The sequence below is a fragment of the Balaenoptera physalus genome, assembly GCF_965194825.1.
Source record: "Balaenoptera physalus genome assembly, chromosome: 6".
In the NCBI taxonomy this organism is placed as follows: Eukaryota; Metazoa; Chordata; class Mammalia; order Artiodactyla; family Balaenopteridae; genus Balaenoptera; species Balaenoptera physalus.
Window position 1 is genome coordinate 113104217 of NC_138885.1, and position 16957 is coordinate 113121173.

Here is a 16957-nt window from a genome sequence, read left to right on the forward strand (position 1 = left end):
CTCCTCTTCTTACAAGGACACCAGTCCTCTTGGAGTAGGACCCACCCTAGTGACCTCATTTAACTTAATCATCCCTTTAAAGACCTGTCTTCAAATACAGCCAGATTCTGAGGTCCTGGGAGGTTGGGGCTTCAGCATCTGAGCTTTGGGGAGACACGGTTCAGCTCTAATAGCGTGAACACTTGACACAGGTGTGTCGGATATGGGAGAGCGTGTTTCCTTTCTGCGTCCTTTGGGATGGTTTTCTCTACCTTCTTATTTTGTAACCATGCATTCCCTTCCCCCTCCCCTCTGGTTTTTCAGAGAAACCTTATGGTCCTTAACGGTGTCTAAATGAAATTTTGTAAATGTCAGTGCTACACTTCAGAGAAATGTTCTGATGTTAGGGAGATAAATTGGGAAGACAGTTTTTGCGAAGCTTTGGTTTCCTTCTCAGTGAAAATCTTCAATGAAAAGACATACTTCCCTTTTTCCCGGTGTTGAGAAAATGCAGTTTTCAAGTTCTAAGCACAAAGAAAATCGTCAGATTGCTCTGGACTCCTCTGTGGACATTCCTGATGCGTGTTAGGCGGCACTAAGGCCAGCGCAATTTCCAAGGCAAAAAAGGGACTGCCTCGAACACGGTAGACCCAGAGTAAGGACAGAGTGATGCTTGGTGGTATTTTGAAAACATGAGGGATGCTGAATTACCAGGCCAGAAGGGTCAAGTTGCCAGAAATTCCGACCTGGTCACTGGCTCTGCTTGTGGCTGTCGTACTTGGTGCTCCTGGGAGAGGAGGGCAGCACCCAGCAGACCTCCTCTGGCTGTGGTTGAGTTCAGCCCAGATCCGTGCTTCGTGTATCACTGGCTTAGAGGTCAGCAGACCCATCATTAAGGGGTGTCATTAATGCTGAGCGCTTAGTATTCATGAACGGCGTGCTTTGTATTCTCTTTGTGTGGGTATAAATAGATAGACTAGTCTCTATATAAAGTTCTGTAGCCAGGCGTACCTCTGTACATTCCTACTGTGAAAAGACTATTTAGAGCGAGCTGTTTGAATGGAATCATGGGTGTGGGAGGATTACAGTGATGTACATTTAACAGACCAGCAGTAGAGTATCGGAGACAAAGATTGGTGAAATTGAGGTGGGGGGCATGAATGTTTAAGGTCATATGATTTGTTCCCTAAACGTTTATGAATAATTCACTCTTTACACTAGAATGGCTTGAAATTGATCAGCCTGAATTAGCCAGCGAGCGCCTCGGCACCCATATTATACCAGTCAGATACCCAGTTGTGCCGTGATCTTTCATGAAGTCTGACAGCTTGAAGTGCACAGCAACAGGCATTCTTATCCCATGATGAGTTCAGTCCACGCCCTCTATGTTTTAAAGTACCTTACAAGCAGGTATTATGGTAGTTATTAAGTGGCTGTTACATAAAAGCTATCAGATTTTAAGTGTATTGGACAATTCTTGTTTGGCCAAGCATTGGAATTGAGCACTTTTATCATGTGGTGGTGGTGTCGTACTGCCAATACCCTGGAAACTTAAATAAGTTCCGTTTGGTACACACAGGTAATAATTGCGAAATAATTTCCACGGAACCCGCGTATAAACGTTGACCCAGCAGCCTCTTTAGCGTAGGTGTAAAATCAAAGCACAGCTCATTCTAAAAAGGCGAGGGCGCATCTTCTAAATGGGGCGCTTCCTGACCTCTGTGGTGCATTTAACCTCAGCGGGAAGGGAGTGGAGCTACAGACGGAGAAGTGACGTGGAGGTCACAGACTGCTAATTGAATTTTCACGATAAAGACATTTTCCAGCTATTGGATTGAGGCGATGACTTTAATTTCTCTTCTGCTTGAAGGATGAGAGCCATCTCCGTTTAACAGAAACTGAACTGCAGAATCTGTTCCCAAACATCTTTCTCTTATTTTGATTATTCCTGGAGTGGTTTTGAGGCTCTGCGTTGCTGCTGTTCCTTTTTCAGTCTTGAAGTAATTACTCAAAGGTCAGTCCTAATTCCTTCCAGAGTTACCGAAGGCTTTTGATGTAATCATTTGGAGCGCGGTTCTGTGTGGCCGGTATTTATTGAGCGCTCACTTGGAGCGAAGCACAGCGTGGTGGCCAGGTGGGGCGTCTCAGGGATCTTGGTCCTTACCGTTGAGGCGTGTACTGTCTTGCGTGATCTGTGTATGTTGGTTTCAGAAATGTCGTCGCATTCTTGTTTGGCTGTATTAAAGAGTTTGCTGTTAGAGGCAGTTTTGCTTCCTATTGTACCTCACTCTCCAGCACTGTGTTGGCATATAGTAGGTGCTTACTAAGTACCTGTGGAGTGAGTGGAAGAATGACCTTGACCTGCCTGCAGTCTGCACTGTGTCGTGAAAGGCTTCGGCTGTGTTGAGGAGCATTAACCCCTGATGCTTGTTAATTGATGCTGGTCTTGACATTGATGACTACCCAGACACCTGAGAGCTTTGAATCTGCTCAGGGGTGATTTGTCTTAGTCCCTTCGTGCTGCTTTAACAAAATAGCGTAAGCTGGCTGGCTTATAAACCGCAGAAATTTATTTCTCACAGTTCTGGAGGCTGGAAGTCCAGCATCATGGTGCAGGCAGATTTGGTGGCTGGTGAGAACCTGCTTCCTGGTTCACAGATGGTCATTTCCTTGCTGTGTCCCCACCGGTGGAAGGGCTGAGGGAGCTCTCTGGGGTCTCATGTATAAGGGCACTACTGCTGTTCTTGAGGACTCCGCTCTCACGACCTAATCACCTCCCAAAGGCCCCACCTCCAGATATTGTCACACTGGGGAGTAGGTTTCCACGTCTGAATTTTGGGGGGACACAAACGTTCAGTCCATAGCAGTGATCATATAAAAATAGGTGACTTTGGTGATGGCCTATGGGGTATGCCGTCTCCTGAGAGGCACTCCCAGTAGACAGAGGAATGGAACCGGTTCTCTGATTCACAGGTCAGACAAGGAATTGTGCAGCCCTGCTGTGGTGGTGCTTAGTGGTGATCAAGGTGAGAACAGCTCAAATTCTGCTTCTGATGCCCCCGTGGAGATGAGAGTTCTCATTCTTTCTTTGTGTGGGCAGGTGCATTTTACTTTAATCTTTTTAATTGAGGTATAGTTGAGTTACAATATTGTATAAGTTGAGAGTTGTCATTCTTTAAGAAAACCTTCGTTGAGCAACTGTAGCATATCAGGAATAACTTGTTCTCGGTGTCTTGGGGAGATGGCACGATAGGTTAGGGAAGCTTGGGTTAGTGGCAGGCCAGGAAGGTCACTGTAACCGGAGACAGTGATCTTTGTAAACGTGGTGGCGTTTGCACGGGGCTCTGCACGTGTGATGGATCTGGGCAAGGATCACTAGACAGTGTGGTCGCAGCCCGGTGGCAGGACAAGGAGGGTGGCACGGAGTGGGCCATTTGGGTGGTGCTCAAAGGTGTTTGAAGGGGAGAGGGAGCTGGGACTTTCAGAGGGTGGGTTGGGGTATTGAAGGCCCACCCTTCCTACTCTATGGAAAGAGAGGAGACCACCAAGTGTTGTCTTTTTGGACAGAGAAGGGACACATCAAAAACTGTACCTAAGAAAAAATGATCTGAGAGTACCATGTAGATCGAGCTGGCGCCCTGTGTCCCACGGGCCAGATCCCTGTACACCTCCACCCTGCCCCCAAGCTAAGAGCGCTTTTTGCATTTTAAAGAGTAGTGAAAGAAGGGTAAAGAGCAATATACAGCACAGACGGCCTGTGATCTGCAAAGCCTGCGAAGTTTATTACCTGGCCTTTCTCCGAAGTAGTTTGCCTAGCCCTGTTGGATTGGAAAGGAGAGGACAACCTGGCTTTCCCTATACTAAGAGCAAGTTGAGCTTGTCTGTAGACTAAGGGTAGGGGGTCCTTTGGAATTATGGATACGGAGAGGTAAGAGATGAGGATGGAGAGGGGCCCAGAACAGGCAGGAGAGGATGGAATCAAGAAGTGTTGGCGGGATTAACTTTGGGAAGGTAAAGGCTAATTCTTCCTTTGAGACAGTGGGAGGGAAGATGAGCTCTTGGGTGGGGAGGAGAGAAGTGGAGACTCTGCAGAAGTCTAGGTGCAGCGTGACCTGCCTGCACTGGGTTAGGGAGCTGGCCCTTGAGCAACGTAGAGCATTCTGGAATGTGTGCTGGAAAGAACAAAGTCCGGAGGCAGTTAGCATTTGGCTTATGTGGGTGAAAGGTCACATGTCGCGTTACATTGTGATTTCTCTTTAAACTGTGTGCTCCTCCGCCATCCTAGGAAGCGTTAGCTGCCAAGAATGTCTTGATAATTTTTATTTATCAGCACTCAGACCAAGTGCCTGGCACCAAGATGAATGGTGTTCAGCAATGCTTGCTGAATGAATGAATGAATGAATGAATGCACGCTGGATAGCACAGTGGGCTGGTTCAATATGGGAATGTAGCTTTTCAGAGGTACCAGTCAGGCCAGTTCCTTAGTCCAGGGAAACGTGGTCAGCAGCCACTAACCCATGTTAGCCACTCACTTTCTGCAGGGGCGGAAACCTTCAGTGATCTGTGCTGGCACGTGGTAGCCGTTCAGGTGAGGTCGGTGAGCACCTGAGATGGGGCTCGTGGGACAGAAGAATTGAACTTTAAATTTCGTTTACCTTTTTTATTGTGATAAAACAAATACAACAAAATTTACCGTTTTAACCATTCTAAAATGTAGACTTCTGTGGCTTTAACTACGTTCACATGGTTGTACAGCCGTCCATCTCCAGAACTTTTCCATCTGCCCAAATGGAAACTCTCTCCCCATTAAACAATGATTCCCCTTCCTCCCCTCCCCCAGCCCCTGATAACCTCTATTCTGCTGTCTGTCTCTATGGATTTGACTACTCTGGGTGACTCATGAGTGGAATCATGCAGAATTCATCCTTTTGTGATGGGCTTGTTTCACTTGGCATCATGTCCTTGAGGATCATTCCGTGTTGGAGCATTTGTCAGACTTCCCTTTTAAAGCCTGAGTCAGGGACTTCCCTGGTGGAGCAATGGTTAAGAATCCGCCTGCCAATGCAGGGGACACGGGTTCGAGCCCTCGTTCGGGAAGATCCCACATGCCGCGGAGCAATGCTCCACAACAGGAGAAGCCACTGCGAAGAGAAGCCCGCGCACCGCAAGAAAGAGTAGCCCCCGCTCGCCGCAACTAGAGAAAGCCCACGCGCAGCAACGAAGACCCAGCGCAGCCAAAGAAAGAGAGAGACAGAGAGAGAGAGAGCGAGCAAGCCTGAGTCATATTCCGTTGTGGGTATAAGTCACATTTTTTCTATCCATTCATCTGTTGATAGACACTTGGGTTATCGCTCCCTTTTGACTACTCTGAATAGTGCTGCTATGAACTTAAATTCAATTTATACTTAAAAAGTTTGCAGAGGCACATGGGGGCTTGTGGCACCGCTCGTGGGAGAGGTGGGTGGCACGGTAGAACTTGCAGCATTGAAGACTTTGGAAGGGACGTGATTCTCTGTGACCACGAGCAGCTTCAAGATGTGCCCCCGTTCGAGGTGGTGGGAGCGCATCTGTGCAGCTGAGATCAGGTCACTGACATTGAGGGCCATGGAGAGGTCGGGACGCTGACTCGAGGAGTTTAAGTGTTAACCACTGGCGCATCTGTGCTGTTTGGTGTCTGAGGGTTCCGTTAATTATTTAAACATAATGATGTATGGAGATTGATTTATTTTGTCTGGATTTTGTTCTGTTTTGTTTTTCCTCCCTCAAGGGTCCTGTCTTCGTGACAGTCATGCTGCTCTCTTAGTTTTAATAATTTCTGCCTGGTTTATGTGACTTTTCTTATAGTAAAGCGTTGACGGGAGCGTCCAGCTCTGTCTTATGTATCAGTTTCCTCAATGGTATTTGTTCTTATATTTTTTGTGTCACGTGTCCAGACCCCAGAGCACGTCTGTTATCTACCAATGAACCTTTGGCGGGTAGAGGTGGCCAGGGGAGAAGTTGCATGCTTGGATGCCGAGGTGTGGGTGCACCTTTGGGAGAGGCAGGTGCGGGGCTGCTGCCGTCAGCGCCGGCTAGAGCGGAGGACGGCGGGCAGGTGGAGCGCGTGGTGGTCCTGGGCTGCCGACGCTCAGGGAACATGGTGCTGGAACGGGAGGGCCGAGGAGGGGCAGGGTAGAGTTCAGGTTGAAGGGGACTGAGAAGAGGGAATTAGGGTGTTGATTTTCTTACCCTTCACGGGCCTTTGAGTGGCTGCAACGAGGAAGAGGAGAGATTGTGTTTGGGGATGAAGAGGAATGTTTGGGCACGTGTGAACTTGTTTAAAGGCACAAGCCCTTCTTGTGACCTTCGTCACGATACTGTGGTCCCACGAAGGTCGTAGGTGTCCTGGAAGTTGCGTGGTCTGGGAGTGACTTGGATCAGGGTGGAATGAGGCTCCTCCATTGAATGGGTGTGGAGCCTGGCCGAGGTAACCTTTCTGCCTTGGTCTCTGAATCAGGAGAATGGAGTTGACGCTATTTACTTTATAAGGTAGTTGAATGAACTCAATGAGATGAGATGGACACAGGTGAAAATCTTGGTACATGGGCACTTGGGAAAGGCTAGTTTCTGTTATAAACGAGGGGCATTTTGTGATGGTCCCTATTCCCTTTTCCTCCTAACTTTGCGTTTTCTTTAAAACTTGGATCCTGTATCACCTTCTCCAGCAGGCCTTTGTCTCCCACCCAGATGGCTTTCTTTGGTCTGTGTTTTATAATATGCCAGGGGCAGTTTGTTATAAGCACGTCTCTGTTGTTTTATGATAGTCTATAGATATATGTCTCTCCACACCAAACTGTTCTTGTGTCACAGCCAGGGCTGCGTCACATTCGTCGTGTAGTCCTGTACCTCCCACAGAGCCTGGCACCTGCGTGTGCTCGGGCAAACAGGTGAAGACCAGGCGGTTGACTCTTCTCATCCACCCCTGTTAGCAATTCACGGGAAGGGCATGTCCCATCAGTTGCAGATAATCCATGTAGACAGTAGGCTGAGTTAGAACTAGACTGACCCGGTGGGCTCAGAAAGGTGCCAGGGGATAGATTTGGTTCTGGGTGGAATCTTAGAAGACATCCATAGTTGGCAGTAGAGCAGAACATCCAGAGTTTGTACAGATACCACAAGTGCTAGGTGTAGCTTGGGGAGAATTTGGCACAAGAAGTGAAGTTGTGGACCCTGTGGACAGAGATCATAGTAGCTTATCAGCATCATCATTATTTCATTGTCAGAGCTCACACGCATTGAGCACTTACTATGTGCCAGGCAGGATTCGGGTTCTAGAGGGTCTAGTGTCCTAGGGGGGTTACCAGGACAAAGGACGAGGCATGGAGTGCAGGTTACAAAGAAACCACACCCTGGGTGGCTACTGAGTCACAGGACCAAGGCACGCTAGAGCTTGAGCATCACACTCAGAGGACATGGTCGGAGCCAGACGGTCCGCTCAGGCTTCCCAGTGCCCTAAGTAACGGTTGTTGAAATCTGTGTCTTATGCTGGAGAGATCAAGTCATTTGGCAGGTGAAGCCAGAGAGAAACTGTGAACCAGAAAGGCCCAGCTCTGGCACTGGCTCCTTCACAGACAACTGTGAAGTTGTCTTGCTGTGTTTTCCTCCTTGTAAAGTTAATCTTTCTTCGCCAGGGTTAAATTTAAATACTTTGGGCTCATTAGTAGAAGGCTGGAGCAGCTGAGGGAAGTGATGCCCCAGGAAATGATCTTCCCTTCCAATATGTGCTAATTTAGAAATAGCAAAATGTTTTATATTAACAGGTGCGAAAGGACAGTTAATCACAATCAAATCCAAATTCAGTGGGTTAGGCAGGATTTCTTTTCTCTGTAGTTTTTATTACGGATAAAAGTGGGAGAGAAGATGCTTATGCATTCACTAATGCTTGGGGTGTTCTTTGGAAAACCCTCCAATTTAATGACAAGCCCCAGGGACTGTTACTATTAGTTGGTCTAACATATTGTATATGTATCCCTCTCTCATTGTCATGTTAAGGATGTAAAAGTGCTTTTTCTATCAGTCTAATCAAATATGAATGCAGCGTTAATTTTCTCCCAGTCTCTAACTTTGCTTTTCCTTTCTAATTGGTAATAAAGGCAGAATGTACTATTTTTTTAAAATTTTATCTTATTTTATTTTTTTATACAGCAGGTTCTTATTAGTTATCTATTTTATACATATTCATGTATACATGTCAATCCCAATCTCCCAATTCATCCCACCACCACCCCCCGCCACTTTCCCCCCTTGGTGTCCATACGTTTGTTCTCTACCTCTGTGTCTCAGTTTCTACCCTGCAAACTGGTTCATCTGTACCATTTTTCTAGATTTCACATATATACATTAATATACGATATTTGTTTTTCTCTTTCTGACTTACTTCACTCTGTATAACAGTCTCTAGGTCCATCCACGTCTCTACAACTGACCCAATTTTGTTCCTTTTTATGCCTGAGTAATATTCCATCGTATATATGTACCACATCTTCTTTATCCATTCGTCTGTTGATGGACACTTAGGTTGCTTCCATGTCCTGGCTATTGTAAATAGTGCTGCAGTGAACATTGTGGTGCATGTGTCTTTTTGAATTGTGGTTTTCTCTGGGTATATGCCCAGTAGTGGGATTGCTGGGTCGTATGGTAGTTCTAGTTTTAGTTTTTTAAGGAACCTCCATACTGTTCTCCACAGTGGCTGTATCAATTTACATTCCCACCAACAGTGCAAGAGGGTTCCCTTTTCTCCACACCCTCTCCAGCATTTGTTAAGAATGTGCTGTTTGTATGAGGTGTAAGTAACGAACAATTAAAGAGAGAATTTCACTCACCAGGGTAAAGAAGGACGCTGGGAATCAAGCAATGTAAGAACAAAACGAAACAAAAAAGCAAAGGTGTTTTTGGTGGAATTTAACTATAATTAGCTGTACTAATTCAATATTGTAGAAACAAATGATCATAAGGCCAACTCATTCATTATGGTGCAACTCATTCATTCGTGAATTTTTTTACTCATTAAACGTGAAGCACCTAACGTGGGAAAGTCGGTGTGTCGAGCTTGAGCTACTAAGGCTAGATTTGGCAATTCAGTTCTGCTTCTCTGAGAGAAAGAGGTTTCTGTCTTGCTCCTTGGAACACTGGGTGGTTAGACTGAACTTGGCCCACGGACGGAGATGAGCCTCAGGGTGAATATTGTCAGAGGGAATTGCCTTACAAGGAAGGGGGAAAAAAAGATTCAAGAGGAGATGAAGCGTTTCTCATGGGTGAGAGTTTATTCTGTAGGTTTGGCCCTCCTTTTAGTTTTGTATGCATTTATTATAGTACATGCTGTTTATTTACTTAAAAATTCAAGGAGTACTGAAGGGTATGAGTTAGAAGTAAAAGCCTCTTTCTCCCTCATAATCTCACTTCCCAGAGTAAACACTGTTGATAGTTTCTTGTGTATTTTTCCTGATGTTTTGCATGCAGTTATAAGCATGTGTGTTGTGTGTACTTTATTTACAGCTCGATTTTAAACAAAAACAAACCTATTAATAAAATACACACACATAAGCACATATATCTTGGGCATATTGGTATACCAGGAGACATAAATCCCTTTGTAGATCCAGTGAGTATCCTGTAGGGTTCTTGGTTTTAAACAAGAGAAACAGTTCCTGCCTGACTTAAGGTGGACCCTTGGGAATTGAAGAGGGGCAGTGAGGCCAGTCTTGGGAGCAGCAGGGATCAAGGACAGTCTGCAGAATTGAGAATTCTCGCTCCGGCAGGAACGAGATATCATCACGCCAGTGTAACCAAGACCATAAAAGAAACTCCAACTACATCTCTGTTCTGTGTCAGTACCTCAAGATTCAAAGTGTGTGTGTGTGTGTGTATGTGTGTGTGCGTGCCCGTGCACATGTGCATATTTAATTGGCTGACCTGGAAGCATGTGCCCATCTCTAGGCTAGACCAGGGGCTCAGTAGAGCCAGCTTGGCAGTCTTCCCACAAGGACTTGCCCTCGCCAGGTTTTGAGGGGCGTAAGTACTTAGACAATTTTTCAAAGTTGGCAGGTATTGCAGATAGCACATTCTGGGAAAATAACATTTATGAATGAATTCATGGCCTGACATGCCTCTCTATTTTTTTCCATTTTTTTTCTTAAGTTGTGTATTCTTAGGTGTGACCTCTTTCTATGACAGTAGCTTTACAGTATCATTTTCCATAGAGGAAATACACCATTCAGGGTTTCCTGTAGCCTGGTGACCAGCTGCTGCTGCTGTTATGGTGATTCATGGCCCATTATTGGTAATGTGGTGTGAACTTTTTTGGCTTCTTAAACTTTGGAAAGTCTCTAGTAATTTTATGAGATAAATGGTAAAAATTGACAAATGACTTGATAAGTGATAAAAATTCTGTGGAAGAATTTTCCATAGGCTAGCTTCTGGCTTTGATAGTTTCCAGTTTTGTTTCTCCTCTGCCCTCATGCAGTTTATATCATGCTAGTCCATCTGGCACTGCCCACTGTGCGCTGACATTGGATAATTTGTCCTAAAATAAAGTATTTCTGGAAGCCATTCTTAATTCCGGCACAGCCAGCAGTGACGCAGCCGTACAAGGGGACGTGTGCGAATCTCACAGCTGTATCCCGCTGAGCCAGGGCGGATGTATCGAGATGGCTCCGCTTCCCCTCGTCCTCTCTTGGTCGGGAGAGAGAGTGCAAGGGGCAGAGGACTTACCTGATCACTGATGGTAACATGTCTTGCTTTTGCAGATTTTCATAGTCATACGAGCTTGTGAACACTGTGCTTCGACTGCTCCTAAAACCTTGGGAGAGAGCAGAGTGAGAGGGAGTTGGGTCTTCCTTCGTGCCATGGTCACTTCTCCTCTGTTCCCAGCACTATGGGGGGTGAGACAGAAGAGGAAAAGAAATTCCCCGTAAAGAAACTGGGGAACAGTTAGGAAGAGGGCTAGGGCAGGGACAGTTAAAACCTGGTAAACGTCCACGTGCTAGACTGTCTCAGACTGCACTGTAGAGTGAGGATGGGATTTCGCACGACGCTGTGTGTTTGGTGTGTACGGGAGCCCCAGATGGCAGGGAACTGTGGTGTCCCGAGAAGCTGTCAGTGGGCCCGTGCTGTGACTGCTCAGCTGTTCAGTCCCTGGGCGCGCGTCGGGCGAGTGCAGCGTGAGCCCTCGGCCTGTCTCCCCCCTCAGCGCTCATCATAGCGAACGGTTGCCGTGCTTTGTGGTTTTGAGCACGTCTCCGTGCATCCCCGTGAGACAGGTAGGCCAGGCCTTGTTGCCCCATTTGAGGAGCAAGGAGAGTGCAGTTCACGGGTCTGGAAGTCACGGTGAGTGGTGACAAGCACCTGTGCCTTGGCATTCCAGTTGAATGTCCCTGCTGCCTCTGTGCCGCCCTGGACTTGATTTACGACTGTTCTGGGTGCCTGCGTGAGTGTCTTGTGTGGGTGGGACGAGGGGACGGAGCAGGAAATCAGCTGACTTAGAGGTGCGCCGGCCATCGATCTCTGCCACCGTGAAGGCCCCTGTGGGTCTCACTTCTTAAGGCAGCAGGGATGCTGGAGCTGTTGGAATCAAATGTATGTTTTCCTGATTGTGAGTAAGAGGTTTGGGTCCTTTCTTCTCTCCTCCTCTTCCCCCGGCCCTTCTCGGACCAGCTCACATCCTGGGTGGGGTATGCAAGCCCGTCCAGTGGACTGAAAGCAAACCACAGGAGGCAGGGTGTGCAGAGACATTAGGGTGTGTCGCCTGCATGCTGGTGGCATGCAGCTCTCCTGCTCTGTCAGTGGTTGTAAGGGACAAGCGTGAGGACCCTCTGTTAAACCTCACTCTCTAATTTATTTGGTTGGACTTAGCTGAGGTCTCCTAGGTGCCAGGTGTGGTGCCTGGAAAGGGGGAAATAGTACATTCTCACACAAACACAAGCTTCTCGTACAAAAACCAACAACCGCGTGCCCCTGCTCTCCATCATGGCCAGGTCGCAGCCGCCCAGAAAGGTTCTAGAGGTGGTATCTGAATCAGCCAGGTGCCAGGGAAAATGCAGCTCCTCGAAGATCACATGTGAAAAAGAAACTCTAAACTAGGAGAACTAAGCGTTTCACCAACACAAGTGTCCCACAAGGGTGAAAACTAAGAGGACCGGAGCCAGAATGAGAGCCCTCTTGGGCCCCAGACAGCAGTGCTCCGCCCAGCTGTAAAGCTCAGTCTCCGAAATAGCCCAGAGCCCTCCAGCGGGCTTCAGCCCGTGTGCAGGGAGTGTCTTGTCATACGTTGAGGTTGTAGGTCTGGCACAACTCTGAGGTATTCGGGGTTTCTCTCAAGGAAGTGCTTTCCCTAAGGAAGAGATGATTCTAAGTGCTCTTTCTTACATGTCGCCTCCAGGAAGGCTTGTCTAAGGAGCAGGTCACTAACAAAGGGCGAGAATGAGAAGTTCTGTGCAGCTTTCACTGGGGTTTAAAAGGCTAATCTGGGGGGCTTCCCTGGTGGCGCAGTGGTTAAGAATCCGCCTGCCAAGGCAGGGGACATGGGTTCGAGCCCTCGTCTGGGAAGATCCCACATGCCACGGAGCAACTAAGCCCGTGCGCCACAACTACTGAGTCTGCGCTATAGAGCCCACGAGCCACAACTACTGAGCCCATGAGCCACAACTATTGAAGCCCGCGTGCCTAGAGCCCGTGTTCCGCAACAAGAGAAGCCACCGCAGTGAGAAGCCCGCGCACCGCAATGAAGAGTAGCCCCCACTCGCCGCAACTAGAGGAAGCCCGTAAGCAGCAACGAGGACCCAACACAGCCAAAAATAATATATATTCCTAACTCCTACTAATCATTAGGTATTTGCTCAGTCAGGAGCACGAGAAATATGCCTCTTGCTACCCTGTGGGATCTGTGAGACTTTCTGGGGAGGTGTCCTAGCTGGGGATCCGGGGGTGCATCATGTCTGTGGAGATTCTGGCCTGGTTTTCACTCTGCCACACTCGAGGTCACCTGCCCAAGGCCAGGCCTCACGGAGTCTGCAGGGGGAGGATGGGCACGCCAGCCCGGCTCTCCAGAGAGACTTGGAGAGACTAGTAACACTCGCACGGTGAACCAGAAATATCCAGCTCGACACAAGTGCCGAGTCAGTGGGTTTGGTTTTTGTTTTTGTTTTTTTAAATAAGAATAATTTGAACTTTTATTTCAATATTAAGACTGACCGAACTGGATGTTTTGTTGAAGACAAATAGTAGCCAGTGGAGCTGGTGTCAGAGGGCAGAATAACTCAGTTAAAGCCAAGCTGTATTCCGTTCTTTTCCTCCACTTTGTATTTTGAAAAATTTCAAACCCATGGAAAACGTAAAGAATACATTCATCAGGTGTTAACATTTTGCCGTATTTGCTTTATCTCTCGAACAGTAAATTTCTTTCCCTTTCTTTCTCTTTCTTCCTCTCCCTTTCCTCTTTCTTCTTTGCTGAACCTTTGGAGAGTAAGGATATTTTTGGATGTAAAAAACATTTACATGGTCCAAAAGTTGACACTCTATGTGTATGTGTACTGAGGAGTCCCTTTTCTGTCCTTACACTTCCACACTATTTTCACTTCACCTGTTCAGTCCATCCTCATGGCTTTCTTCTTCTTTTCTTTGTTCTTTCTGCATTTCTTTAACGTGATTAAAAGCCCCCCTTTAAAGATCTATTGATGATTTTTTTATTTTATAAATTTATTTTACTTATTTATATATTGGCTGTGTCAGGTCTTCGTTGCTGCGCGCGGGCTTCGTTGTGGTGTGCGGGCTTCTCATTGCGGTGGCTTCTCTTGTTGCGGAGCATGGGCTCTAGGCGCACGGGCTTCAGTAGTTGTGGCACGCGGGCTCAGTAGTTGTGGCTCGTGGGCTCTAGGGCGCATGCTCAGTAGCTGTGGCGCACAGGCTTAGCTGGTCCGTGGCATGTGGGATCTTCCCGGACCAGGGCTTGAACCCATGTCCCCTGCCTTGGCAGGCGGATTCTTAACCACTGCGCCACCAGGGAAGCCCTATTGATGATTCTTATATAAACAGAATGTCACCTCTTTAAGTAGGGTTTGTGACTGATCATTATGAAAGCATGAAAATTGTGAACGTTGATAAAGGCCCTCTGGGGAGTTCCCATCACAATGGTCTTAGGCTGTGTGCAGAGCTGAAAGGGTGGGGACATTTGTACCTGGACACCAGTTTCGTGAGAACTGTCAATAAAACATACTTTTATCTGTCAGACACCTGCTCAAGTTGGGTGTACATTTCATAAAGTCAGTGGCTAACCTGTGGATGCATCCCACTTTAGCATCACATGTTTTACCGTTTATTAAGCTTGGTTTGTAGGACTTTCAGTGCTCTTTTGGAATTATAAGGGTTTCTCCAGTGACGTGGTGAAGAGATGTACAACTAGGGCCATTTGTGATCACTCAGCATTCAAATTACGTGTGTGTAACACATAAAAGAAGCTATCACAAGCCAGCCACACTGAAAGGCGCAAAGTTATGGGGGTAAGCAGTGTCGTTTATATACAAAATACCACGCCTTTCTCACACTTGAAGATATCAGTTGTCCCCTGATACAGGTTTCTTAGCACAGACAACACAAAGATAGCGTTTTGGGCTCAGAAAGCCCTTTGCCCCGGTGATGTCTCCGTCTGGATTTCCCTCTCTCTCTCTCTCTCTCCCCCTCTCTCTCTCTCTCTCTTTCTCTCTCTCTCTCTCTCTCCCGTCTTTGCCTGCGGCTGCCTGCGCGGCCTTCTGTCCTCCCCAGGCCCTGAGCTGGGCCTGCAGGGTCTGCCCCCAGGAGGTGGGGTCCACCTGTGCAGCCTTCCAGCTGAGAATGGTTTTGACATTATTTAATGATTGGGGGGAAAACATCACAGAGGAATATTTCATGACGCATGAAAATGATAGGAAATGCAAATTTTGAATTCACAAAATTTTGATTTTTGTCAGTGAAAGTTTGGGGAAAATTTGTTTTCTCTCTCGTTATATAATTTCTACGCTGTATTCTCAATTACCAACCCTAAAATATTTCCTGTCTCGCCCTTTCCAGAAAGATCCACTGACTCCAACTGTATGGAATCAGACCCTCCGAACAGATGCTACGGATTGTGTGTCTCAAGACGTCATAAAAGCTGCCCCAATTCTTACGCTTTATGAGTAGAAATCAGGGGAATGGTTTGCTTCCTTCTGTACCAAGCAGGCCCTCTTGCGAGCGGGAGTTCCGTCGTACCTTGGGCTCACCCTGCAGAGTTTGTTTTGCGATGCTTTCACCTGCCGGTGGTTTTTGAGCATGGGGGTGTGTGTGTTGGGGGGTCGGACGTGACTTGGACACCTCACGGCCTGGACTTAGTCATGTGCACCGGTCAGTTCCCTCTCAAACTCTGGAGAAAAAGAGTACGGGGTCGGCTCCCCTCTACCCAGGTTCTAAAAGTAGTTGTGAAGGAAGCTTTCACTTTATGCAGCCTTCAGTGTGGGATGGAAGCCTGGAGGGATGGCGGGAACAGATCACAGAGCTTTCGGAGGATTCAGGGCACGATGGGCAGACGTGGCCCGTTCCCCTACTCCATGCCCACCTGGAGGATCCAGCTTAGAAATCACTCAGAGCCCCTTCGCTTCGGATCACAGTTGTTTTTAAGAGGAGCCATGGGCCTGGGATCCCAGAAGTACTGCTCTCTGATCCTGCCCAAAAGGCTCTATGCCATTAGTGGTGGGGGAAGAGTCAGGTAGACGAAAGCGTTGAGAATTCTCATTGGCGTTCTGGATAAAGGAGAAAATTAAAGCTTTTATGTAGACTCTGTTTCCAGCAATACATTTCATTCTTTGTCCACATGTTGGAGGAAGATAAACACTAATTTAAAGGTAATATTTGTGTAACCTATGAAAATCTCGGTCAAACGAGCTAAAGATGGAATCTGGGTTAATGCAGGACTGTCTGCTGCGTTCTCTCCCTGATTACAGGCTTCGGTGTAAGACTAATGAAAGAAAGCAGTTTTGATTTTTGTTAGACTCTTCAGAATCATCTCAGTAAAATACTGACTCTTTCGTTGTGTGGAAAAATGACTTCGAAAGGTTTCCTTTGTAAGAATTTAACATTTTGGTCGTTTTAACAGAGTGTATAGGTCAACAAAGTGTAATGCAGAATTTATTGCGTTTTTAAGATCCCCTCAAAGAAAGATAATTCTCATTGTAATTCATAATAATCTGGGAAAGTAGATTGTTCTGGTTTCAGGGACCCTGTATGCTTTAAATAATCCGGCCACACTCATCCTGGGGACTTTTTGGTAGCTGAGAGCTGTGGTTCTCAACCAGGGGCAACTGTGTTCCCCAGGGAATATCTGGCAATGTCTGGAGACATTTTTGGTTGTCACAGGTGGAGATTAAGAGGAATGTTCTTGGCTTCTAGTGCGTGAAGGCCAAGGATGCTGCTAGACATCCTACAATGCACACAGCAGCTCCCACCCCAGAAACGACTGGACCCAAACGTTCATAGTACTGAGGCTCGCAAACTCGGGACTCGAGGGTGTTTTGGAGCCTCACTTAATGACTTTTTAAAAATTTTATTTTTATTTATTTATTTATTTGCACGGGGTCCTAGTTGCGGCAGGCGGGCTCCTTAGTTGTGGCTCACAGGCTCCTTAGTTGCAGCACGTGGGCTCCTTAGTTGTGGCATGCAAACTCTTGGTTGTGGCATGCATGTGGGATCTAGTTCCCTGAGCAGGGAACGAACCCGGGCCCCCTGCATTGGGAGTGCAGAATCTTATCCACTGCGCCACCAGGGAAGTCCCACTTCATGATTTTTTTAATGTAAGATATTATATATGCACAGACACATATACACATGTGCACAGGCATGCACTCTGTCTCTCTCTCTCTCTCTCTCTTACACACAGACGCATGCACACACAACACTGCCTCTGTACACAGGACGTGTGCTGTGGGACTGTGCCCTG

The 16957-nt window shown here is 47.1% G+C and overlaps 1 pseudogene across 1 annotated transcript in view; it reads right to left on the reverse strand.

Moving 5' to 3' along the window:
• Positions 1-16957, reverse strand: part of LOC309662256 (thioredoxin, mitochondrial-like) — a 55349-nt pseudogene that overhangs the window by 23201 nt on the left and 15191 nt on the right. The gene's annotated exons all lie outside the window — the stretch shown is intronic.